At 31.4% G+C, this 25,402-nt stretch overlaps 2 protein-coding genes across 2 annotated transcripts in view; one reads left to right on the forward strand and one right to left on the reverse strand.

The window, feature by feature from the left end:
* LOC148274035 (DCN1-like protein 4) overlaps positions 1-666 on the reverse strand; it is a 45,106-nt gene extending 44,440 nt beyond the window's left edge. Inside the window, exon 1 of the mRNA XM_088237717.1 lies at positions 478-666. The gene's annotated coding sequence lies outside the window, so the exon portion shown is untranslated. The remainder of the gene's footprint in view (positions 1-477) is intronic.
* The window catches only part of LOC148274036 (uncharacterized), a 296,176-nt gene that overhangs the window by 20,710 nt on the left and 250,064 nt on the right, over positions 1-25,402 (forward strand). The window lies entirely within an intron of this gene.

Genomic DNA, 25,402 nt, shown 5'->3' on the forward strand with positions numbered 1-25,402 from the left:
TATAACACAGTTGAAAGATAAAGTACAACAAAGTAAAGAGAAAGCATACTCAATAATATATTTTAAGGTAAAACGTAATAAAGGTAAAGCACAATTAATAGAAAAAATAAAAAATTCGTGATATAACAGTGAAACATCATTAAAAAATTAATAAAATATGAGATACATGTTAAGTTTATAAATCTAACATACATATAATGATGTACACGTAGGCACATTATGAATGTTTTATATGTTAGTAGAAATAAAGTTTATAAACGGATTGAATTTTTGGTTCTTTGGTTATTTTTGTAATGTCAGTAGTACCTATTTCCTATGTGCAACTCAATTAGTCTGTTGAACCAATACATAAAGTAAATATGTGATCGCACCACTTGTCTGTTGGCAGATGAACGCTCGAAATAGTCTGGTTCGCGGAATGCGATATCCATATTTACTTTGCCACCGAACCCTAATACAATAAATGCAATTACCTACCTTGTACTGGGGTTCTAGCACCTTATTGTTTGGAACTTCTCTCGCTGCAGTCAAGATCAGATCAAATCCTGTGGTCAGGAAGGGGGGCACTTGACGTGGATTCTTGATTTATATGAGTGATTACACGACATAGTTTATTTAATGAGTATTGGTCACACAAATAACTTATTCACAATCGCGGTGAGAATGTCAAGAACACAGGCACATACAATCAGTTCAGATGTTATTCTGGGGCGTAGACAATATTGGTATCTACGGAGCGTCCTCTAGTTAGAATATTTAGAAATAAAACAAGGTATTATGCATTAGCCAGAAATGTTGCAATTATTCTGTCTATATACTTAGGAAGTGACGTATTCTAGATATCGGTATGTCTGCAAATTCATTACCGAGGTTTTGCATTCGATGTGTAGGAGTATTGAATCCAGACAGTGTCCGGCTGTTATAACAATCAAATAGTAAATGCTTTCTCGTTTTTCTGATTGGAGCGTAAAGATTTATCATTTGTAACAACAGGGGACAGTCCAAAATATTATTTAAGATTTTGTATAAATTGATCAGATCAAATAGTTATCTCGTCACTCAGATTCAATAAATTTAGTGAACAAAGGAATTGATCATACTTATATATTTCAACAGAGATGAAGAAAATTTTAGAGAAGGTAATATGGAAGTCTAGACATCTACAGAGCTTATGACCTGTATCCGGCTAGTTTAAGTGGCTACTTAACACAATTTGTAACATTCACCATTCTGCTCGTATTTGAACATCCATATCCCTTTAATTCTTTCATCTATTGATGTTTGTGAATTAAAGAGCTGAAACCTTTATTTATGCGGGTGAGATTCGTGTAATTGAATTATTTCACTTACATACAAGGCAACGCCTGCATTTATTTATTTTTTTACAATTTATTTTTTACAATTTCTATACTTCTTCGTGGACCAGGTGGATTAATCAACAATATTTTGTGCTTTTCCAAATTTTTTAGACATGAACTGGATTCAACTCCCTGGGGAGCTGTTAATATTAACAATTTTAAACCGAGATGGAGAACATTTAAGAGAAGGTAATATAGAAGTCTAGGTATCTATAGAGCTTATGACTTGTCATTGGCTGGTTCAAGTGGCCACTTTACACACTTTGTAACATTCACCATTCTGCCCGTATTAAAATAATTTTCAAAATACTGTTGAATTGATTATAATGGAAATAACCCCTTGGTGATTTTGTTTTAAATTTTTATACTTTAAAAATTTATTTATACACTTTCTATTGATTGCGAATGGATTGAGGAGTTTGGTATAGTAATTGGTTAATGTTAGCACTTACGGATCTTTTACTTATATATTTATCTGAATTTTGACCATTGGGTATATATATATTTATCTGAATTTTGACCATTGGGAAAATATATGTTTTACATGTTGATACATTATTTTGATTCGATTAATTTACTTTTTTACCAGTTTTCAACAATTTTATTCTCTTATTTACATCAGTCATTGCTTTAATCGACACTTTACAGCAGAGATGCAGAACATTTTAGAGAATTGAATAAGCGAGTATTAGCATTTATAGGTCTTGTGAATTGTCATTTGCTGATTTAAGTGACCACTTTACACAGTGTGTTACATTCACCATTTGATCCATATTTGAACATTCATAACTTTTATATCTGTTTAAAAACTCAAAACCTTCATTGATTAAAGGAAAAATTATCTAATTTAATTATTTAACCTACTAGGCAACGCCTGAAAATAGTTTTCAATTTGACTTCTTCTCGGACCAGGTTAAATCAAATTTGGAGTTCCTCCAAACGTTTGTAGAGTGAAAATACATTATGATGAACATATTACAACATAGTATAAAAAGTCCGTCCTAAGTCGGTTGGTAAATAAAGGCTTTTAAGTGTTTTTGGATGGTCCTAGTTTCCATAAGAAACTATTTATCAAAAAAAAAAACAATTGAGACATATTAATAATAAATATCCATAGTCTTAAAAAAAACACCACTCTAGTGCCATAACCCGAGAAAAATACGGGAATACATTTGTATGAAGAAAAGTCCGACAGCATTTTTATTTTATTTTATTTTATTTTATTAGGGAAATCAACAGTTCTACATACATATTTTTAGTAAACAAACAGATATAGTGTATAAACTCAGAACTAATAACAGATTTCCACATAGTATACAAAGTTAGTAAAGAAAATATATATTACATATCAAATAAATACATACAATTTATACATATAAAAATGTTATTTTCAAGTACTCAATAATCAAAGATTTTTTAAATATTAATTTTAAGAACATTAAGTTACTGTAAATTGGGCGGGATAAGGACAAAAATGCCTGAAGAGAGGATAAGGAGGGGGGGGAGGAGATGTACATATTAATTATTATAATGTCTACTAAGTTATATAATACATTTTTAGTGTAAATTTTAAATCTGACAGAGTGATGTTTGTAAAATCTATATTTTTAAATTTTGTATTGTACATTGAAAAAGTCCTACGAAAAAAAGCATTTTTAACATACGATGTTTTACTTATTGGTACATGAAACAGGTGGTACCGTCTACAAATCCTGGCTGGCACATGTATTGTTATTAAACCAAGCAGCTCTGTACAGTCAACCATTCCTGTCACAATTTTGTAAAGCAGTAGTTGGTCCGCACACACTCTGCGGTATTGTAGAGAAATGATTCCATGGAAGGTGGAGGCAGTGAGAGTAGATACATAAGAAATACCGGTTTTGTATTTAAGGTACTTTATAAATTTGTTTTGAATATTTTCTATTCTACTTATATATATGGCATACTGGGGATTCCATATCTGAGAGGCGTATTCCAAATGGCTTCTGACAAATGTATAATATTATTTCCTAAAAAGAAAGTTCATTTTATTACAATGTATTATAGGGGATCTTTAGAGACACTGAAATAGGTGAATTACTTGGAAATGTTTATAAAACGTATGTTTAGAGAAAGGAGCAATTATGATGATTAATCGCGTTAATGAGACATTTTAGAGTCCTTTACCCATTAACACTGTTGTGCGTTCTAAGACAATGGCTTGAATAAGCGGCACCAATTAAACCCTTGTTCACATAATTCTGAGTATCACAACGTAACAACAAATGGTGTTGCTTGAGAGCACTTTATAATTCAGAAAATGCTTTGTTATTTTCATATAGCGTTTTATCATTTTCACAAAAACTCAGCAATGATTGAATTCTTTTTTTTAACTTAAGGGGGCCGCGCGTTCAAAGCTCAGAGTTCAAAGCTTCGGCTTTAGGGAGTTATTACGATAAAAGTATTACAACAGAGATGGGGAACATATAAGAAAAGGGAATGTATGGTGGTCTAGGCATTTGAAAGGTTCATTTATTTATTTAATTTCATATGTCGCGAGCGGATCCGACAGTCCTGCCCGAACGTTGGCTTTCCTGCGTGCTTCCGCGTCTCGTTCACACGACCGAAATACGTCTTGTCACTCCTCCGCCATTTTGCTTTGTTCTAGAAGTGACGCGCACGGCGCTAGACGTCTACTTCAAAAAGTATTGCCCACGCAAGAAACAAAAAAAAATGTGACAAAGTACTTAAATCTATTCGTCACAGTGTTTATAAAATTAATATTTCGAGTATTCTGCGAAATTTATACATTTTTTCATTAAATACAGTTGCATGAGAATGGTACATGAAATCGCGCTTCCCTTTCTACTACACGTTAAATAATACTGATCCAAAGTCAGGCAATGCGACATTGGAGAGTTGGGAAGACGAATGCATGTCAAATCTAATGCATGAAATCCGGATTTTTGTGGTTACGCTGGAAATAGGCAAACAAATATTAAGAAGAAAACGTGCAAACTGACCAATTTATCAAAGATTATTAAACTTTAAAGTTTTGATTTAATATTAACTAGTAATGTTTGATATTTGCATGGAGGGAAAGCAAAGAAAAAATGTGAATTATCATACGAAGAATTCGGTAGAAAAATATTTTAGTGTGATGATTGACAATAAAGTTATTAAAAAGAATCTGTTCCTGGGGGACCCTTGATACCGCTCAGGCCCGGACGAGTTAAGTAGCGATACATTATATATATCAGAATATGAGGCATATTCAGTACCCGTGTATGTATTCTGTTTATAGTATTATGTATATTACTCTGTATATTCGTATATTTGACAGTTAATATAACTCGCCATTGGCAGGTTTAAGTGGCCACTTTACATACAATTTCAAGGAGTTTAAAACAAAATTATTCATTGTCCTTAGATCTTCCAAAGTTCCGTCTAATTTTCTCATTTCTATCTAGGTCGAATAGCATCTAAAATATTTTTAAAATTACACGATAATGTAATTTTCTTTTATGACCACATCTGCTCAGTATTCTCCCGTTTATTCAAACTGTGTATTGTATATTTTCAAGTAGTGTCATTTGATATGGGCGTCGGTCGTTAGAAAACCGAAACGTTTTTACTAGAGGTGATTCCATCGAATGAAAAAAAAAGTGCATTCGATTACTAAAATTATTCGAATGTAATTTAATCGAACGAATTTGTTAAACACAAACAAACAAAACTTCACGCCGTTTCCCCGTAAAGGAAGGCGGATACGGTAGAACGCTATATCACTATGTATTTTAATACAGATCTGGCTTCCTCTACATTTGCAAAAATATATTGGTAATTGTTCTAAATGTAATGTAATGTATTTATTTAGATAGTTGTAAAAATACAATTTGAACATCTAGTTATACCTTAACCAATAAACAATTTATCCATACAAAAATAGTTTCAAAAACAAAACCTTGTTATAAAATTTAGACGTTTTCCGGTGACACTCTATCTACCTATATGGATGTTTGTTTTTAACCAAAATCATCGCCATCCCATTGTACTTAATGAATAAACGACTGAATTGAATGAATTAGCTATTGAAAAAAAATAATTAGTACCTAACTATGATCGATTACTACAAATAGAGTAACATGAATTTTTGGAGATCATCTGAAAAATATCTGTCCTACCTACAGGTCTATATAATATAATAACCGAAACGACCATCACTATTATCTATGCAAATGATTTCAATTGATTTATTATATTATGTCATTCATTAAATTACAAATCATTCGATTATTAAATTCATTCAAAGACTTTCATCTCTAGTTTTTATCACAGCATAATAAGCAGCAAAAACGTTTAGCACGAAGTTTTAAATGAAACTTCGCAATCAAAATTTTAAATGGCAGCACTTGAATTAAGCCAAAATGTATGTGAAATTCACACAAGAAAACGATTTACATTTGCTCAAATTGGATATTTTTTTAAGAATCATTTGTTGTATAAATTGCAATACTATTTTTGAAAGAATAACCTACTTTGAGTCATTTTAATTGATCGTATCGTTGATATACCGACAAAACTCTCGAAATGCATTATTGATTGTACTGAGAAAAATGAATTTAATGTTTGAATCAACAAAAGCCTTTTTAACATATTTTGGACATAATACATCAGCAGTTCGTAAAAGGTATTTCACGGATACCTGGGGTTTTGTGGAAGGCCCAAAAATTAGGGCGTATTTTCGTAAAAAAAGGCGGTCGAGGGTATGAGAATTTAATCGATATTAATACCCGTATGCAGAGACAAAACTTAAGGTGAGGAAAGTACATTCCAGTCTCATGTGCAGATAATAACCCAAAGGTGAAGACAATAGAATGTACTTTCCTCACCTTAAGTATTGTATCTGCATACAAGTATAAGAATTCATCCTTTCTAAAACTTGAATCAGCTGATTCAAACTTGAACGACTATTAGATTGGATTAACCCTGCAGTCGTTGAGAAGACTATCATGATTCTGCTTTCGTTTGCATCGACATACCAATGTAAGACTGGCTATTCAGCTTACGCTTACACTAAAAACAAGTTCAGAACTAGACTGGGTGCCGCTCCAGAGCTCCGATTACAATAAGAAGTTAACAGAGTCATCTTCGACTGTCTATAAATAAAAACCGTTATTTGTGTACGAAAATGAGTATATTTGCATAAACATTTAAAGTTTCTTCGTCGGTAACCTACCATTGTACATGTTTCGAAGAAAATATTGTATGCATATTCTGATTTTTATACAGAAAACGTAATTTTACATTGTACATTAATTTGACGATAAATTTTAACTTTGTAATTGGAGCCCAGATCTTCGTATCCAACTGTTGGTTATTAAACTTAATTTTATTCCAATTATAAGTAAAACTGTGAAACAATTTCATTCTTCAGTTTAATTATGTGAAGTAAAGATTTTTAATCAAAATTATACTCCTTCTTCTCAAGTAGAACAAAAAAATGCAAAAAAATGCAAACTATAAGGAGTCATGGGCCTTGCAAATATCATTTATGCCAATTATAAAAAAAAAAAATTTTTTTAATCAGGTTGTGGTCCCGTGGACAGTGTTTCCAGAGGTCCAAGATTCAAACGCCACCCTACCCCAACTTGATTTGCATTTTGTAATGGTGAGTTATTTATAACTCGTCAAAAATGGCTACCAAAATTGAAATACTCGGGTAAATTGTAAGAATGCTAGTATTTCTATTTCATAAAAAAAAAAAAAAACTGAGATAAAAGCACTTTTGTGAAAAGAGTGAATAATCAAATCTGCACAACAGCTGGAATATTTTTTACTTTGATAAATTTAAAATAATGCATGCATTGGTTTTTTTGTAATACATTTAAAAAAAAATAAGTATTTGACTAGTTTTTATATATTTTAAAAGTCCGGCTGTCCACACAACCTAAAATATGCATTTTGAAAAAAAAACACATCTTATTTTGAATTATATCCCATCGAAACTTTGAACGTATGAGATGACATTCTGTATCAAAATGTGTATTTTTACTATGCTTATGAATTTGTATACTTTTATTTATTTAATACAAGTAGATTTCTGGAGGCATTAATCTTCCCATCAGCGTCTACTTGTACACCGTAAGACTTTTCTAGTGCTGTGGGTGTTTTGCGTAAATTAAAAAATGAAATTTTTGTGATCAGAACTATTTTCAGAAGGTGATTATTACAGATTTTTACAAGTATCTGTCTCGTGGTGTAATGTTCCGCACGTTTGCCTACCTTTCGAAAGGTCTGGGGTTCGATTCCCGGCATTGTAGATTTGAAATAGATTTTCTCACCAGAAAATTTCGTAGTCCCTGGACTGGTACCTGAAGCGTAAGACTGATCATCTTACCGTCATGTAGCAAAAAATGATCAAGATACGCTCCGATTGGTGTACCAATGCAGTACGGAAAGGGAATGATGATGTATTAATTATTAGATAAACAGTTTCAATGTATATTTTATTGCAAAGGATCTTCTCTGATGAACCATACAAATTGGCTGGTGAATCTTACAACTAATATATATTAATGTGATATGTACGAGGTGTGTTAAAGAGAGTTCAATTGTAAATTTAAAGAAAAAAATTATGTTGGTATACATGCCCTTGACGTTTGCTAAAATTTTCAGCCGTATTTATTGTTTACTTTGTCTGTGGCAGCCGCTAAGGCTAGACGTGTTCGGCGTGCTCAGCGATTTTCGTCTTGGCGATCAAGAATGCCTCCACTGGGACGATTAAGCATTAGTTTCAACGTCATATCCGTAAACCCATGTTTCGTCACCTGTTTTTACAGTAATTCTGCATTGTCGTTGACTTCATTTAGTTGAGCAACCTCCACTCGCCGCTATTTTTGTTCAAAATTCAAAAATTTTGGAACACCTTTTGCTGCTACCAACCAACTAATAAAATAAAAGTTTTTTTAATTTTTTTATTAGGGCCTTCTACTAAAACTTGATAACATTGGCCAAAAACAAGTTACATTAATTTAAAATAAACATTAGAATAACAATATAGATACAAACAATAGACAACAAAAATATAAGTACAAGAACAACATCAAAATATTAATTGTAATAATAAACATATAACTAAACTAACAAAAATTTCAACAAATATTGAAATAGGCACTAACAGATGAAACCCACCAAAACTTGATAGTGCCTATTTAACAGAAAAGAGAAACTTACAGTACAATATAAGAATGAATATTTAATTTAATAACTAAAAAAATTATAACAAAATAATCAAAATTTTAACAAACATAATCTTATATTAATGATAAATTACAATTATTAAAATTAAAAAATAAACGCCAGGAAGTATTTTTATAATTCAAGTTAAAACATAATTAAAAGAAAATAAAAAAAAAAGGTAAAGATATTTAAAAATAGATATAAATTTATTTGTGTATAAATTACCTTAAATTAATACAATGGGAAAAAGGAAAAAAAGAGGAAAAAGAAAAGGAGGAGAGATTAAGGAAGAGAAAGGAGATGTTTCTTTGGACGTGATTTAAACAGAGATAATGTAGTAAAATCATTGATGGTGGATGGAAAATGATTCCACAGTCGAGCGGCATGGACACTATATGAGTTAGAGAAGAAAGAGTATGGGTATTAAGAGAGTGCTTTTAGAATTAGAACGAAGAGGTAAACCATGAACTGATAAGCGTTGAAATTTTTCACGCAGGTATATAGGAGCGTTAGGTCTATGAAGTTTGAATCGGGTTATGGTCCCGTGACTAGTGTCTCGAACTCACGGTCCAAAGGTCCGTGGTTCGAATCCCACTCTACCCCAACTTAATTCCCATTTTCTAGTAGTGAGTTATTTACAACTCAATTTAGTAATGTATCCAAAATAAAACAAGTTTATTGGATTATAATTCTACTTTATTTTTTATAAAATATACAAAGGGTATATTGTAATAAACTTGTTTTATTTTGGAAACATTACCAAATTAAATATGGAATTCTACCAATTGTCTGCATACACAATAAATATTTACAACTCGTTGAAAATGGTCCTCAAAATGAAATATTTGGGTTGGCAAATATTTTATTTTGTTAAAAAAAATAATACATTAAACAGAAGTGAGAGGGAGTGATAGTCTCTCCGCTGTCTAATTTTGAGCCATTTCAGTTGCCTACGATAATCAGAAATGTGGTCATATTTCCTAAAACCAAAAACATTTGTACATGTATTCTGAAGTCGTTCAAGTTTATTGAGTTGCTCGCAGCTTAAATCAGTCATGGAACCATCAGCGTTATCTAGAATGGGTAGTAGTAATGCTTGTACCAGAGTGCATTTAGTATAATTGGGTAAGAATTTTTGCAACTTTCTATGTGAGTGTAGACTAAAATATATTTTGCGGCTCAATTCGTTAGTATGAGCTCGCCAGAATAGATGTTCATCCATTAGTACTCCTAAATTTTTTACGGATTTCCAGTATTGAATATTGGTACCATTGACATTAAGAGGATTAAGTGAAGATACGTCTAACTTACTAAGCAATCTTTGACTACCCGCAAACATAACTTGTGTTTTAGATAGGTTTATATGTAAACCATTCTCTTTTGTCTATTTTGACACGCAATTTAGTGTATACGATATCGATTCTATTGCTTCGCTAGTGCTAGGTCTGCAATGAAGATATAGTTGTAAATCATATGCATAGAGAGATATAGCATTACTTTTTGAAATTTAACTGTCAATTTTATTTTTTAATTACTTCTGACTATTATTCTAGGTTTATATATTATTCTCCTATTATATACTCTTATTATTTTCGGTTAATATATATTTAATTGCGATGAATATTTTGATTTAGGCATTGAAATGTATATTACACCCGTTTTCTTCCTTTAAGATGCAAATCACTCCCTCTTGTTACAAAATGATCACAACTCTCGTCCTTGGAAGAATAACATTTAGTAAAATATTCATTTCTACATTTTTACTTCTAACAAATGTATTCAGTTTCCCAAGTTTGCGTATTTTTGCTCTTCCTTTGAATTATTTCTTCAAAGTATTGAATATCAAAAATGCACAATGTATTTGAATTTGTTTTCACGATTTCATTCCGATAGGGAATATAAAATGTACTTCTTTCCCAGGATAAATAAGGGCAAAGGTTTACCTACAAAAGAATTTAAATTCGGGATTTAAAAAGTTTTGGACTGTTTTATATTAATGTGTATCCACGTACAAAATCATAGTTATCTTGCATAAGATTTTTAATTTGAATTAATTCACATACAAGAGTTTATTTAAAGCATATATTATCAGGAAAAAGACTTCAATATACTGTAACATAAAACTAAAAACGAACCAATAAAATAAAAAGCAAAAACAAATCAATATAAACAAATCAATAATATTTGCAAACATAATGAGATCAAGGTTTATTATAGGCGTGAGGAGTTTATTGAATATTTAGTATGATTTTTAAAACAATAAATGTTGTAAGGTATTTATTTTTATTTATATAACTAAATTAAGTAATATTAAAAAATCCCACAGGGGCATGGAATGTGCGTAGGTAGACTTAATGTAGAAAACGTTATTAAATCTACGGTTTGTACATATAATATTTTAAAAAAACAGGTGAAATAAAAAAAATTAAGTTACATTCAATTTTATTATTACGAGTTAGTAAAAACTAAGATAAATTAGATAAAAAATAGCTAAGAAATAAATTAATAAAAGAAAGAAAGCAAAGAAAAACATTATCTGGGAAAAAATCACTGACATTTTTGTGACCTAGTTTATAAATAAATTATTAGAAGAAGAGAGGCTTAAATTATCATTATCTGTCGGGTATTTCAAGTAAAAGATATTAATTAAAAATGTTTTGATTATGTCCAAATGTTTGTAGACAGGCTGGATATCCTCCCTAGGGAGTTGTTTATATCTAAATTTATTGTAACAGAGAGGAAAAACATTTATGTGAAGGGAATATGGAAGTGTAGGTATTTAAAGGGCTTACGACCTGTCATTGGCTGGTTTAAGTTGCCACTTTACGCACTGTGCAACATTCACCATTCCACCCATGTTTTAACATCCATATTTCCCAATCTCTTCCATCCGTTGACTTTTGTAGCTTAAAAGAGCTGAAACTTTTTATCATACGGGCAGATTCATTTAGTTGAACCGATTCACCTACTAGGCAACGCATGAAAACCGTTTTTACATATGCTGGATATCCAGTCTAGGGAGTTATTTAGATCTAAATTTGTTGCAACAGAGAGCGATAATATGGAAGTCCTTTTTCTTTCCTTTGTCGGCCTCGTAGTGTAATGGTCAGCACGTTTGCCTGCCATGCACGAGGCCTCGGGTTCGATTCGCGAAATGGTTGACATGAAATATTTATTTAGACTTGTGTTTTTACACTAGAATATTTCATAGTCCTCGGATTGGTACCTAAAGCGTAAGACTGATCATCTTACCTTCATGTAACGAAAATGATAAAGATAAACTGCGATTGGTGTACCAATGCAGTGCCCTATGCACCATTATGTGCGGAAAGGTATGATAATGATGATTTTCTTTCCTTCTCAAAAATGTTTTCCCTCTCTGTTGCAACAAATTGAAGAGTTATTAAGTTTAGGGGGAAAGAAATTGGGGTACCTCTGTTCTAGTGTTGATTTACAAAATATAATTGATAAGTAAAGTTATTCAATTTACAACGAAAATACCTTAGAGCCTTCTGAGTAATAATGCGTAACCTAGAGATGAGCCTAAACGTAGAAAAATCATTCTTTGACTATTGGGTATTAAGTTAGCTACAGTTCGTAGCAAAACAATAGACCGTACTCGGGTCAAGAATTGACAAATGAATATCAATTTGCATTGTAATTACTTTTAAATATGTACCTGTGTATTTATCATTGCAGGGTTATTCCAATCTATTTTTCTATAATTCTATTTTTCTATAAATCTGTAAATACGTTTTAAGTAAAAATATTCAGATTAAGATCTAAATTTAAAATAAAAAATATCAGGTAAATATAAAATGACTTGAATTTTAAGACCGAAAGATAAAAAAAATATAGCCTTTCCTAAATTAACGTTTTACATAAACAATAAATCCGTATAAAACACTATTGTCTTTTTACCACCTTTGTAATAAAAAAAAATAATTAACACAATGAATTACGCGAAATGTAATAGATATAAAAAGTAGTATTCTTATATATAAAACAATAATATGTCCACACATAAATTACTGTTTTTCTATTCTTTTTTTATGTAATGAAAGAGAAATTAAAAATACACGAATTCTTCAAAATAAGGCGATGAGGATTATACTCAAAAAAAATATCTATTCTTATGTAGAAATAATGCACAAGGAAATTGGCTTGCTCACAGTAAAGCAACAAATTACATAACATAATTAAGGGGATGAATAAAATAAAAACAATAATAAAATTTAACCAACAATGTCATATATATGAAACAAGGGGTAAAAAAATATAAGATTACCAATGAGGAGAAAAACAGAATCTCAAAAATCATTGTACAAGGGATTGAAGCTGTACAATGAGTTAAAAATATTAAAAATTAATTATAAAAAAAAATCGTTATAGAGAAATTTTGATATAAAAAATTGTAATATTATTAAAGGTTTTTATCAGTTCCTAAGATGTTATGAATTAACTTAATAAAGCATAAATAAATAATAAATAATTTTATGTCCATTAAGACGAGTTTTCATGTCACCTTACTCATATCGACACTTTGAAACATTTTGATTTATTTGTAAGTTTTTATGCACATTACACTAATAAAATAGTGAAATACATTTTATCACTACTTAAATCAACAAATAATCGGATTAAAATCAATGGCGTATTATCGCCAGCCGGATTCAAGAAATGATTAATTAAGTTGATAATCTAACTTGGCATCTCCATATTGTGTTGTACTAAAATTTCAAGAGTAATCCCTACTAAGATCAAAACGGTTAAATTAAAAAACAAAACTCGACAAACCATCGCGTTGTTTCTCCACAGGGGTGGGTGGAGAGGATAGAATGCCACATAACCGAACCTTTTCATACTGACCTTGTTTTCTCTTCATTCATACATCTTCTCATACACGCATGGCTAGCATTACAACTTAATATATTTAAGAGATACATTAATAATATATATAGAGATACATAAATAACTGATATTAACAAATTTTTCTTGACATGACCGACTGATTTCGGCAACTACACGTTGCTCTCTTCAGGGTTATATAATAAAGTGGGCAACGTGTATTTGCCGAAACTAATCAGTTGTGTCAATAAAAAGTTGTTAATAAAACAAAGTAATTAAATGTATATATCTCTAAAATAAAACAAGGCTCTACAAAGTTAGTGCTACAAATATCCAAAATACTTAATATATTATTTTTTTCCACCACAACAGGCCAGGAGGCCCATTTCCAGTGGTGAATTACAGCGCAGTACACCCGGCTTGAGAATAATATCATTTCATTTGTGTGTTCCGACCGGGAATCGAGCCCAGAACCTTCCGTGTGTGAGTCAAGCGTCTTAACCATTACACCATGGAGGCCACCCTGTCCATTTTCAAGTATTTATTGGATTGGGTCATGCCTTGTCTTTCTCGTTTCTTTCATTCATCAACATTCACACTGTTAATATTTTGGGTCATTCTTTCGCCGTCTATTCGTTCTACACATCCAAACCAACCTTTCTTGCTTTTGTAGATAATGCCTATTTTAGCCTTACATAATGCTCGGATCTCGACGCTTGTCTTTTTGAAAGGACCTAATAATAAATAATTGTGAGAAACTATTTTTAACCAAATCAGAAGAATTTAAAATAAACTAGGAGAATACTAAATAAAAAATACTTTTTATTTGATATTATCTTTCCATGTGGTATTGTGTTTTATTTATTTGTTAATATTTCTTAAGATACTACGCATATTCTTAATATTTATGGATGTTTGTATTATGTATGTTTTGTTTGTTTGTTTATTTGTTTATTTGTTTAAATTTAATGTTGTGCACACAGTGCTATGTTAATATAAATCTAGACAATATTACGAACAAAAAATAAACCTAACACAGCACCAATTACGTACACAACACAATATATGAAACAACTATCTAACAGTACAACAAGATGTAAGAAGAATTTGTGCTTTGTGTGAATTTACTAGTGATTGTGTTTTTATTGTTGTGAGTATGAAATGTAGTGCGTGGAGTGAGGTGTATGGAGTGATGTGTATAAGATGTGGTGTTTATGTAGTGTGTATTCTGGTAGTACCTAGTTTAGTATTAATTGTTTCTGTTTATTTTCAAAGAGGCTAAATGATACTAATATTACAGTAACTTTAAACTTTGAAGTAGGGCACACATAAGCAAATTCCCCTATGTGCTCCAATATTAACAGTAATAACATTAGTAATGCTAAACATTAAAATCTATAAGACTCAGCTTCCGTTTGTAGCAGAGAGCTGAGTCGTTAAAGATGTCTAAATCGTACATCTTCTCAATTTTAGAAAAGTTACTAACTGCCTTTCCTAAGAGTGAATTTTGAGCTGTTTGTGCACAGATATGTTTAATCCATATATTTTTTATTACAATTTTTAATTTAAATTCTTTTAATGTTCATTTTCACGTCACTACAAACGACCATACCTATTGTGACGTCCTTTTGTGAGGAGTGTGAAAATGTCCAGATTTTCTTTAAAAATAAAATAATATATCAACATATTTCAAGATTTATACAAAAATTCAAAATTTAATTATATAGAAAAATTAAATTGTGCCTTTATTGGTTGACGGCCACGCTCTGTGCATTGCTGTGAGACAATGCAAAAAGTAAGCCGAAAAAATAAATGCAGATCAAACTCCTCACATAATATGCGCTATTCGCCAGTGTCGCTCAGCCAGTAAATATGAGAATCTCTTTAAAATGAAGACAATAATTATGTCCGACCTTCCCACCACATGTGTAAAGAATCAAGATAAAAAATAGGATTCAAAATTTAAATAGTCTCGGAGCCTCAATAATCACTATGTATTGCTAATTGAAACATGTAGACCAGGTAATTCCAAAATAACAAAGGCTTTTCTCGAAATTACAAATTTAATTTTACAAGCAAAAATTATACAGTTTTGTGCGTTTACCTAGCTAAATATAAAATCTAAAAGACTAAATTGTAAATGATTTAGAAAATTAAATTAAAATGAAAATGAGTATTAAATAATTAATTCTTGACACCAATCATCAACGCTCAATTTTTGAAAATCTTCTTTGTAGACATTCAACGTTTTTTTGTTTTGTTTCGAATAGCCGGAGTATTATGTGAAAGGTTCCAGTTTTTAAAGGTACATCCGGCCAACTCCTTGGCGTAAGCTATCGCTGTACGCGTCATTCCTCTAAATAATACTTTGACCAATTTTATTGTTGACGATTCGGCCTCGGGTTTAATAATTTAGATTTTGTACATAGAAATTGACGTCAATTGTCAGGATTTAAACAAATGTTTTGATAATCCATTATAAAGATGGTAATATATCATGTATTTTAAATATATAAAAAAATGAAATGGGGTGTTTAGGAAGCCCATAATTATTGACAAAAATACATCATTAGATTCCGTGTTCTGGCAAATTGAAACGACAATACGATTACAAATTCAATTACATAGTACTTACATGCCGTAAGGCCACGCTTCCTCGATTTAAAGTATTACATCTTTAATTTTTTCACGTTACCCGTTTCTCCGCTTGTCACGGGCAATCTTTTGCTTTTTCTAGAAATGCACAGTCTGACGTGGTATTGCCATGCCTGAATCTTAACGTAGCAAAAATATCATTTAGACTCGTGCTTAATCACGCGCTACTTAAATGGGGCAGGATGAAATCTAGTCGTCACACGATTTTGCCCGTTTTTGTGTTTTCTTATTTTGGAAATGCAGATGGAGATCTAAATCGCCCCGACATTATTTATCGTTTGTAAGACATTACACAGATGTAAATTCAAATCGCGACTAGCACGGTATTAATGATTTATTAGAATTAGAATCAACATTCATCTTCATTTTTATCTACAATGTAAAATGATGTTTTCTGAATGAAAAATAGATTACTTTAAATATTTTTTTTCTAAACTTATTTAATTACAGGTCGCCGACGAATATATTTTAATTTTTCATACAATCATTCACATTTTGAACATAAATATCGATTTTGCTTAATAGCGGCTAAATGTGCACCTACTAATGAAGATAGGGTTTGTAATTGCCGCCCTTAATATGAAAATCGAATTGTGTGTTTATTTTAACAGTTATAGTACATAATGAAATCCAACTGTCCAATTGTCCAAAACAAAAATTGTTGATTTATCTACATACATTAGTTTATTGCACATTATTTGAGACATAAATTCAAAATTCATGGGACTAAAAGTCTTTTGTTGAGATGGAAGTTGCTGTTCGCTAACTCTATTTTTAGTACAGGATTTGCGTATAAATCCTGACCGGTGTTTGAAAGGGACGTTTGTAAACAAAGCACACAAAAAGTATTTTTATTGTTAAAAATAAACATCGGTCCTTTTGCTATCAGAAAATTCTTGTAAATAAGGGTTGGTAAATAAATATGTTTTCAGGATCTAAATCCAATTTCCAAACAGCCAAAATACGATTCAGGTGTTATGTTATTTTGTTTACTTTCAATTTTTCCCAAACTGAAAAAAAACAACCGAACAATAAAACATTGAAAAAATAAAATATATTAAACTTATTTATTTTATTTAATACTAAATACAATAAAAAATATACCTGTCATTAAATTCATTCTAGATATTTAACTCCTTATTGCGCGTTTAAGGCATAAGCAGAGAAAAAAGGGTGCTATATGTGCTATGGTGCTATATATATATATATATATATATCAGATATGGAATCCCGAGAATGCCATATATATAAGAAGAATAGAAAATATTCAAAACAAATTTATAAAGTACCTTAAATACAAAACCGGTATTTCTTATGTATCTACTCTCACTGCCTCCACCTTCCATGGAATCATTTCTCTACAATACCGCAGAGTGTGTGCGGACAAACTACTGCTTTAAAAAATTATGACAGGAATGGTTGACTGTACAGAGCTGCATCGTTTAATAACAATACATGTGCCAGCCAGGATTTGTAGACGGTACCACCTGTTTCATGTACCAAAAAGTAAAACATTGTACGTTAAAAAAGCTTTTTTCGTAGGACTTTTTCAATGTACAATACAAAATTTAAAAATATAGATTACACAAACATCACTATGTCAGATTTAAAATTTACTCTAAAAATGTATTATGTAACTTAGTAGACATTATAATATAAATATATACATCTCCCCTCCCCTCCTTATCCTCTCTTCAAGCATTTTTGTCCTTATCCCGACCAATTTACAGTAACTTAATGTTCTTAAAATAAATATTAAAAAAATCTTTGATTATTGAGTACATGAAAATAACATTTTTTTATGTATACATTGTATGTATTTATTTGATATGTCATATATTTTCTTTACTAACTTTGTAAACTATGTGGAAATCTGTTATTAGTTCTGAGTTTATACACTATATCTGTTTGTTTACTAAAAATATGGATGTAGAACTGTTGATTTCCCAAATGAAATAAAATAAAATAAAATAAAATAAAATAAAATAAAATAAAATAAAATAAAATAAAATAAAATAAAATAAAATAAAATAAAAAAAAATAAAATAAAATAAAATAAAAAAAAAAAAATAAAAAAAAATAAATAATAATAATAAAAAAATAAAAAAATAATAATAATAAAAAAAAACTATTTTAGAGGCTTGTCAGCTGGTAGAAAAGAGGGGATATGTAAGAAGGTAAGAAAAAATACACCATAACTCCCAGATCAATAAAAAAAACTTATTTCATTGATTTTTTTCTTGCAACTGGCGGGAATCGAACCCGTGATGCCCATTTCGACGCCAGTCTAACCAACTGCGCCACGGTGCCTATCTGTATTGGTACATCAGCTGCAGCGTATCTTGACTATTTTTGCTACACGAGGGTTAGATGATTAGTCTCACACTTCAGGTTCTGGTCCAGAGACTATGAAATATTGTAGTGTAAACGCACCTTTTAAATAAATAAATCATGTCAACCGAGTCGGGAATCGAACCCGAGACCTCTTGCATGGTAGGTAAACTCGTTGCCCACTACATCACGAGGCCAAAATGTGATATTATTTTTAAGTACTAATTTCAAACGATTTTTTTTTTCAACAATGTTTTAAGTGTATCAAATGTTTGTAGACAGGGTGGGTTTTCTTCCTAAGAAGTTATTTGAAAAAATAAAAAATGTTTCTTTTAACCATTCTGTTTTTTGGTTAGCTGGAAGATATTGCTTTTGGCAATAAGCCCACCAAAATGCACATGTTTTTGTACTTTAAAGTTTAAATAAATAAAAATACGTATACAGTTTTCATATCCACACATAAAGGCGGATATATTGCCTAAAGGCATTTTCTTTCTACCTACCAAACCTGTATGATTTGAGAAAATAAATACTAAGTATATGAATATATTGTAGATATTATAAAATTGTTTTAGAAAATAATTAAGGTAAAAATCTACATTATGAAGAGATGAGGGTTAAAAGTGGGAAGGAGAGAAGAAGAGAAAAAAAAAAAAAACTCTTGTATATGGGTCAACACTGTTCTGGCATCGAGACAACACTATTGCGTTGGCAAGAAGGTTCATAACTTTTTGCCAGAATCGTGGAAAAGCGGGAGTGTTGTCAAGTTGCAGAAGGTGTTGACCCCACTCTTTCATGACATTAGTCGTAAGGAGTCAGAAAAGGTTGATGCATGTCGCGGATTGGAGATGCTTACAGGATGTTAAAAAAAAAAAAACATATATAAATGGCAATCTTGAAGTTTCGCATTATATTAAATAAATTGTCTATGTTTTATGAATTTATGTATGTGTATGCGCATGGGTGTATATACATGTGTGTGTATGTATGTATGTATGTAGTATGTATATATGTGTGTATATGTATATGTGTATGTATATATATATGTGTGTAAATATATATATATATATATGTGTGTGTATAAATGTATATGTTTGTATGTGTACGTGTGTATGTATATGTATCAAAATGTGTGTATATTTCCTAACCATCGCAGTTTTTACTAAATATTTTAAACAAATTACACGATTTCCTACACAGGTTCGCACAACTCAAGTGTTTATATTATACGCCGGAGGGATTGTTTAATAAATAAATATTTAAAAAAATAAAAAAATTGAAAAATACCAACGAACTATTCATATGAATTTTAGCGTACCCTGTATTGTAGTGGTCAAAACGGAGAGGATTTGTGTTTAATAATTCCCGATGAGATCCTTAAAATTACAGTAAAATGTTTTTGTTCTTAGATCGGAGTAATTTGTGCTGTAATTTACTATTGTAAAGGGAGCTATTAGATTTTTGTATCAAACAATGAAATAAATAATGTCTAAATTAATATAAAAAAGAAGCAGTTTTTCAAAGCTTAAAACGTTTTTTAAACAAAAATATATTTCCAGCATTTTGGATATTATAATTTTAATTTAAAAGCATGCAAAATAAATAATTTTAACAAAGCCTTTCTTTGAAGAAAAAATCCAATCTTTTCAGAATTAAAGTAAATATCACAATTTATTTTTAAAGGCTTAGTTTATTCATCTTAAAAGGCTTGAAATATTATAAAATTTAAAAAAATGTGAAAATACGCAATGGCGCCAGATGCATGGTTATATTTTTTTAAAAGAATTTCAATTTTCGTAAAAGAAAGACATATTAAAGTATGATTTCAGTTACATAAAATAGGCACTTAAGGAGGCAGTCTCCTCACATTATTTAAACATGTTTATTAATGACTAGCAGATAACAGTCTGCCATCTTCGTCTATTAACGTGCACGAAAATATGGCCCTCAAGACTCCTTTTAATCGGCCTTCCAGGCCTCAAGTAATATTTTTATATGTACTCATTCGTTTGGTTAGTTGGTCTTAAAAACAAAGTATTTATTATTTGGCATTAGTCTTTTTTCTCCAACTTCCCGTCTTTTCTATCTCTGTTGATCTGTCAACTTGATAAAGCCCCTCACCGGTTTAATCCAATATTTTTGCATAAGACTTTGGGTTTTTAATTTATATTTGCCCACTAACAAACATTTGTAAAAATATGTACATACATTGTTAAGTACTGAATTTACATTTTTTTTTACTGGCAACTCACATAAGATTGTAAATATTCCGTTCTTACCTGTAGCCTTCCTTTTTCAAATTATTGTTGTTCTACCGTTCTGTAAGCAAGTCACATTGTGAAAAAGTATATCTCTGATAAATCCTTATCATATCCTGCGTCAGCATATTTCGTACAAAGTGAGTCTAATAAGTTAATTTAAGTTAAGTTATCCGTGTTTTAGTAATGGTAAAGTGTTTTATAAAAAAAACAATTGGAAGAACTTTAAAAGTGAGTTAACAATTTACATACAGTCCACAAAATTTTAATTTCCACTGTTATTAGTGTACAATGCCTATAAGGCATTGAGCTGAACAAACATAAATTCAAACCTTGACCAATTTACCCCAGTCTGTTTTTAGTTGGTAAGAAAATATTGCTTGAAATATTAAGCCTGTAGGATATTCTTGGTCGTTGGGAGCTTCTACACCAGTTGGAGATAAAATGAGAAACTGTGTTGACGTTCGTTGTGTATTTATAACATGTTGAATAAAATACAGGATTTGGTAATGGAGTAACGGTGAAAACAGAGTTTATTTGCACTATTTCATAACACCCCTTGGTTCCTTATTGGTTGAGTTCTTTTATTCTGGATGTCTATGGCAGGGATGAAGTGTTTGCACTCCAAGACATTGCACTAGATAAGGATTAGAAGTTAAAGTTCTGTGCGTTTCAACGTGTAATAATGCGGGTCTTGCACAATAACATGTGTCTGCGAAATTTGTGATGTTAACGACCATATCTCCCTTAGTCCTAGATTTGCCACTTCCGCCATTTTTGAAAGCGTTTTCTGTTTATTTAGTTTACATAAGTTTTTTGGCTTATGCTTTATTGTGATATATTTAGTTTTAAAGATGTTTAACTTGCTTTGTTTCTTAAAAATATAGTTAGTATTATTTTAGTCCCTATTTGAGTTATAATAACTCCAGGCAATATAATAAATTTGTTTTCTACTTTTTAATATGCTTTGTATTATTTTATAAAGAAATATTTAAAAAATAATGTAATCTATAGTGTTATAGACAGAAAATAAAAAAAATTCTCTCTTCGGTCAAAGCTCTAGATTACTGACAAAATAATTTGGCGCGTTTTTGTTTCATCGATCTATAGACCTTGTACTTACAAGCCCGCCAATATACATTACACAAAAGTGGAATAAACAATTTTTTGCGTTTCTATTTTTAAAATAAAATACTCAAAACTAAAAAAATATGAATCCTAATTTATCTGAAAACCGTTTTAAAATCAATTTGGAAAAAAAATTGGAAATGATTTGACAAGAAAAACAACATTCACGTCAAACATGTTATATTTTCGTGGCTATTTGACAGTTAAATATGAGAAAATCTTTACGGAATTGTAAAAAAATCTGCCCTCTTAATGCTAAGTAGCGTAAGTACGTCCCTTTACCCACTTTTTGCAAAATGGCCGCCTGTAATTTCAGTCATTTCGAGATGTGATCTTCCGGCTTTTTTCTCTGAGGCTACAATCGTGGATACGTTTTTCATGGCAGAAATTCATTTTCAGAAAGATTTACGCATTTCATTCGAGTATTTTAGATGAACAGATTCGCGGAATTCAATAATCTCTCTCTTTTTGTCACTTAAAATATTACGTTTGTACGTCTGTTGTTTTTCAATTCTTAAAACACGGTTCAAAGCTTTCTAAGGCCTTAAAATTAACTCGAGAAAACATATATTTTTAAAAAGCGTGTGTATTTTATAGCTTTTTTGTATTTCAGTTAAATTCAGTATTATCATATGACAATAGAGATGAAGAACGTTTGCGAGAAGGCAATACGGAAGTAAAGTTATTTACAGGGCTTATGACCTGTCAAAATTAGGAGTTCACAATGGAGTCCTGGTCCCGACTCTGATGTATGGGAGTGAATTATGGACTTGTAAGTTAGTATGAAAACAGGGATGAAAGTCGGCTGAATGCTGTTGAAATGCGATCTCTCAGGCAAATGTGCGGTAATACTAGATACGATAGATGCACAAATCTCGAGATCCGTGCATTATGCGAGGCTGAGATGGGCATTATTGACAAAATCAAGAAAGGAGCTCTGCCCTGGTTTGGAAATGTAGAGCGAATGGACAGCGAAAGAACGGCTAAAAATATTTAATGCAAATGAAGATGGATGCAGAAATAGAGAAAGACCGAGAAATACATTACATGGCCAAATTCAACAAATACTTGAAGATGGGCATGTTGAAAGTCGGAAAAATCGGCGCGCGTGCATGAGGAGATGTATGAATGTAGAGGAAACGAGATCTGTATGCAAAGATAAAGTGATGTGGAGTTATTTCCTCTCTGGCCAGCCTTACGGGAAAACAGCGTGATGGTTTGTTGTTGTTGTTGTTGACCTGTTATTGGCTGGTTTAAGGATAACTATTGTAAATGATAAAATCAAAAAGATTAGCAAAGAAGATGACACAATCCTAGGAAAAACCCTTGCTCAGTCGCCAACATGGTAAAAGGTCGATTTTAGCCATGAAGCTGGTAGAGTTTAGTAGCTTAATCACAAATAACTATCGACGTGCTAATAAGCGACGTGATAACAATTTCTCACCATGGTTGTGTATCGTATTTGCGATCCGTGAACACCCAATATTAAATGTCAAAATAAAAATTCTGAAGCGTAAAACTGATCACCTTACCTTCATGTAACAATATTGATCAAGATACGCTGCAGTTGGTGTAACAATGCAGTGCCCTTTGCACCATGAAGTGCGGAAAGAGGAATAATGATGATGAATGAATGGTCAATATCAGTAAACTAAACACAGCACACTTAATATTTTTAAGAACTAACTTATTTGTTTTTTACATTTATTTATTGAATGACAGGCAAACAAAATAATCAAGGCACCATGAGGCTGAATAATCTTATTTTATTATGAATGATTTTTTACTTCAGAGTAGAAAATTTTTCAGTAAATACAAAATAAAATTATTAATGTCAATCCATCCTAATTTTACTGTGCCGTATGGGTTTGGACGATACGTGTGAAATAGGCCATTCTCTTTTGGGTCTTACGCTACTGGTTTGTTTCTAAATTATAGTAGTAATAAACAGACTATAAACCAAAATCAGTGATCGAACATCCCATTTCCAAGACAAACAAAAACGATTTTTTCCGAGTACCTTAGCCTTGTACATGATTATTTGTAGTATTCTTTACTAATATGCTTGCTTTATGGTTTAGATGATGTTTTCATGTCCTTGTTTGTAGCCAGTCGTCTTATTGCAGCCTCCACTGTTCTTTTGTGTCCGAATTGCTGCCACCTTCTGCCGACTGCTGCTATAGGCAACATTAGGATGGCAACCAGAAGGGATTTGTTTGTTGTTTGTGTCTATCATTATGGGGGGTTATTTTGGACGGCCACAATTAAGTAGCTCCATACCACGCTGTCCAGACGGGTTGGTATGGGAGATTTTTCGGATCTCCTTCCTTGTGTGCTACGGGGATTTAAGTCCGAGCCAATGTTACGGTTATTCCGCTGATTTTCGGTCGTCAGAGCCTCGTCAGTTATCTAGCAGGGGGGACCACGAGCAGGTGAGGTTGACATTTGGGTTGGCCAGGTGTTCTTTCGCCAACGCCCTTTCCCCCCCTCATATAGCCAGATTCCCCCCCTCATATAGCCGGAATCACAGACTCTAGATGGACCAAAAAAGACCTGGAATGGCGACCCAGAACGGGTAGAAGAAGTGTTGGCAGGCCTCAGACAAGGTGGTCTGATGACATAAGACGAGTTGCAGGAAGTGGTTGGATGCGGTTGGCTCAGGATAGGGAAATATGGAGACTAAAGGGGGAAGCCTATGTTTAACATTGGACAAGAGACGGCTGATGATGATGATGATGATGATGCATGCTTTCTCTTTCTATTTTGTTGTATCCCAACTCAACACAGGGCTCTTGGCCTCATAGAGTTAGGGATACGTTATTATTTTTGTTGTAATATGTATCTTTGTATGAATAAATACATACATATACATAAATATTAATAAACATATAATTCTTCTGCACGTGTGATGTCACTGAACTCCTAAACGGCTGAACCAATTTACGTGCAGTTTTCAGCAAAATGTAGATCTTTGCGCTGCGCGTGATCTAAGATATTAAAATATCAATCTAATATGCAAAAAAGTAAGAAGAAAAAATCATTTTTCATCGACCTACCAGGGTTGCATTCGATGAGAATACATATACAAACAAAATGGAAGGATGTGGTTTTTTTGTGTTTCAAAAAGTTTGTTTTTGAATGATTACAAACAACATTCGCTTTTTATGGATCCCAATCAGATTGTTTTCTTTAATTCCTTATAACTTCTTCTCGTTTATATCTTTTTACTGGATTTTCAGTTATAGTAATATCATATTAATTGGCATTCAATACATTTAAAAAAATATAATTCATAAATAAAAGGCACTCCTGTTGGTGAGGAAAGCGGAGTTTGACATTTGCAAAAAGAATTTTATATTTGTATATTAATTATTTTTAGTTTTGGAATTATATCATTAACAAGTATCTAGGTACCTACTTATCAATGAAAAGTATTTTTTCTTTAATCCGGACAGTGTTTGCACGCTTTCACGACACAATTAGGCATTTTTTTTCATTTCTTTTCCTTTCAAATCAAATGTCAAGCTCGCGTCAAAACCCAGCTGGCAGTTATAAACTGACTAAATTCGTGTAGGACATGAATGGAGTGTCATAATTTTGGAG

Source organism: Micrasema longulum, unplaced genomic scaffold (assembly GCF_059751315.1).
Source record: "Micrasema longulum isolate JH-2025_06_02 unplaced genomic scaffold, ASM5975131v1 h1tg001775l, whole genome shotgun sequence".
NCBI lineage: Eukaryota > Metazoa > Arthropoda > Insecta > Trichoptera > Brachycentridae > Micrasema > Micrasema longulum.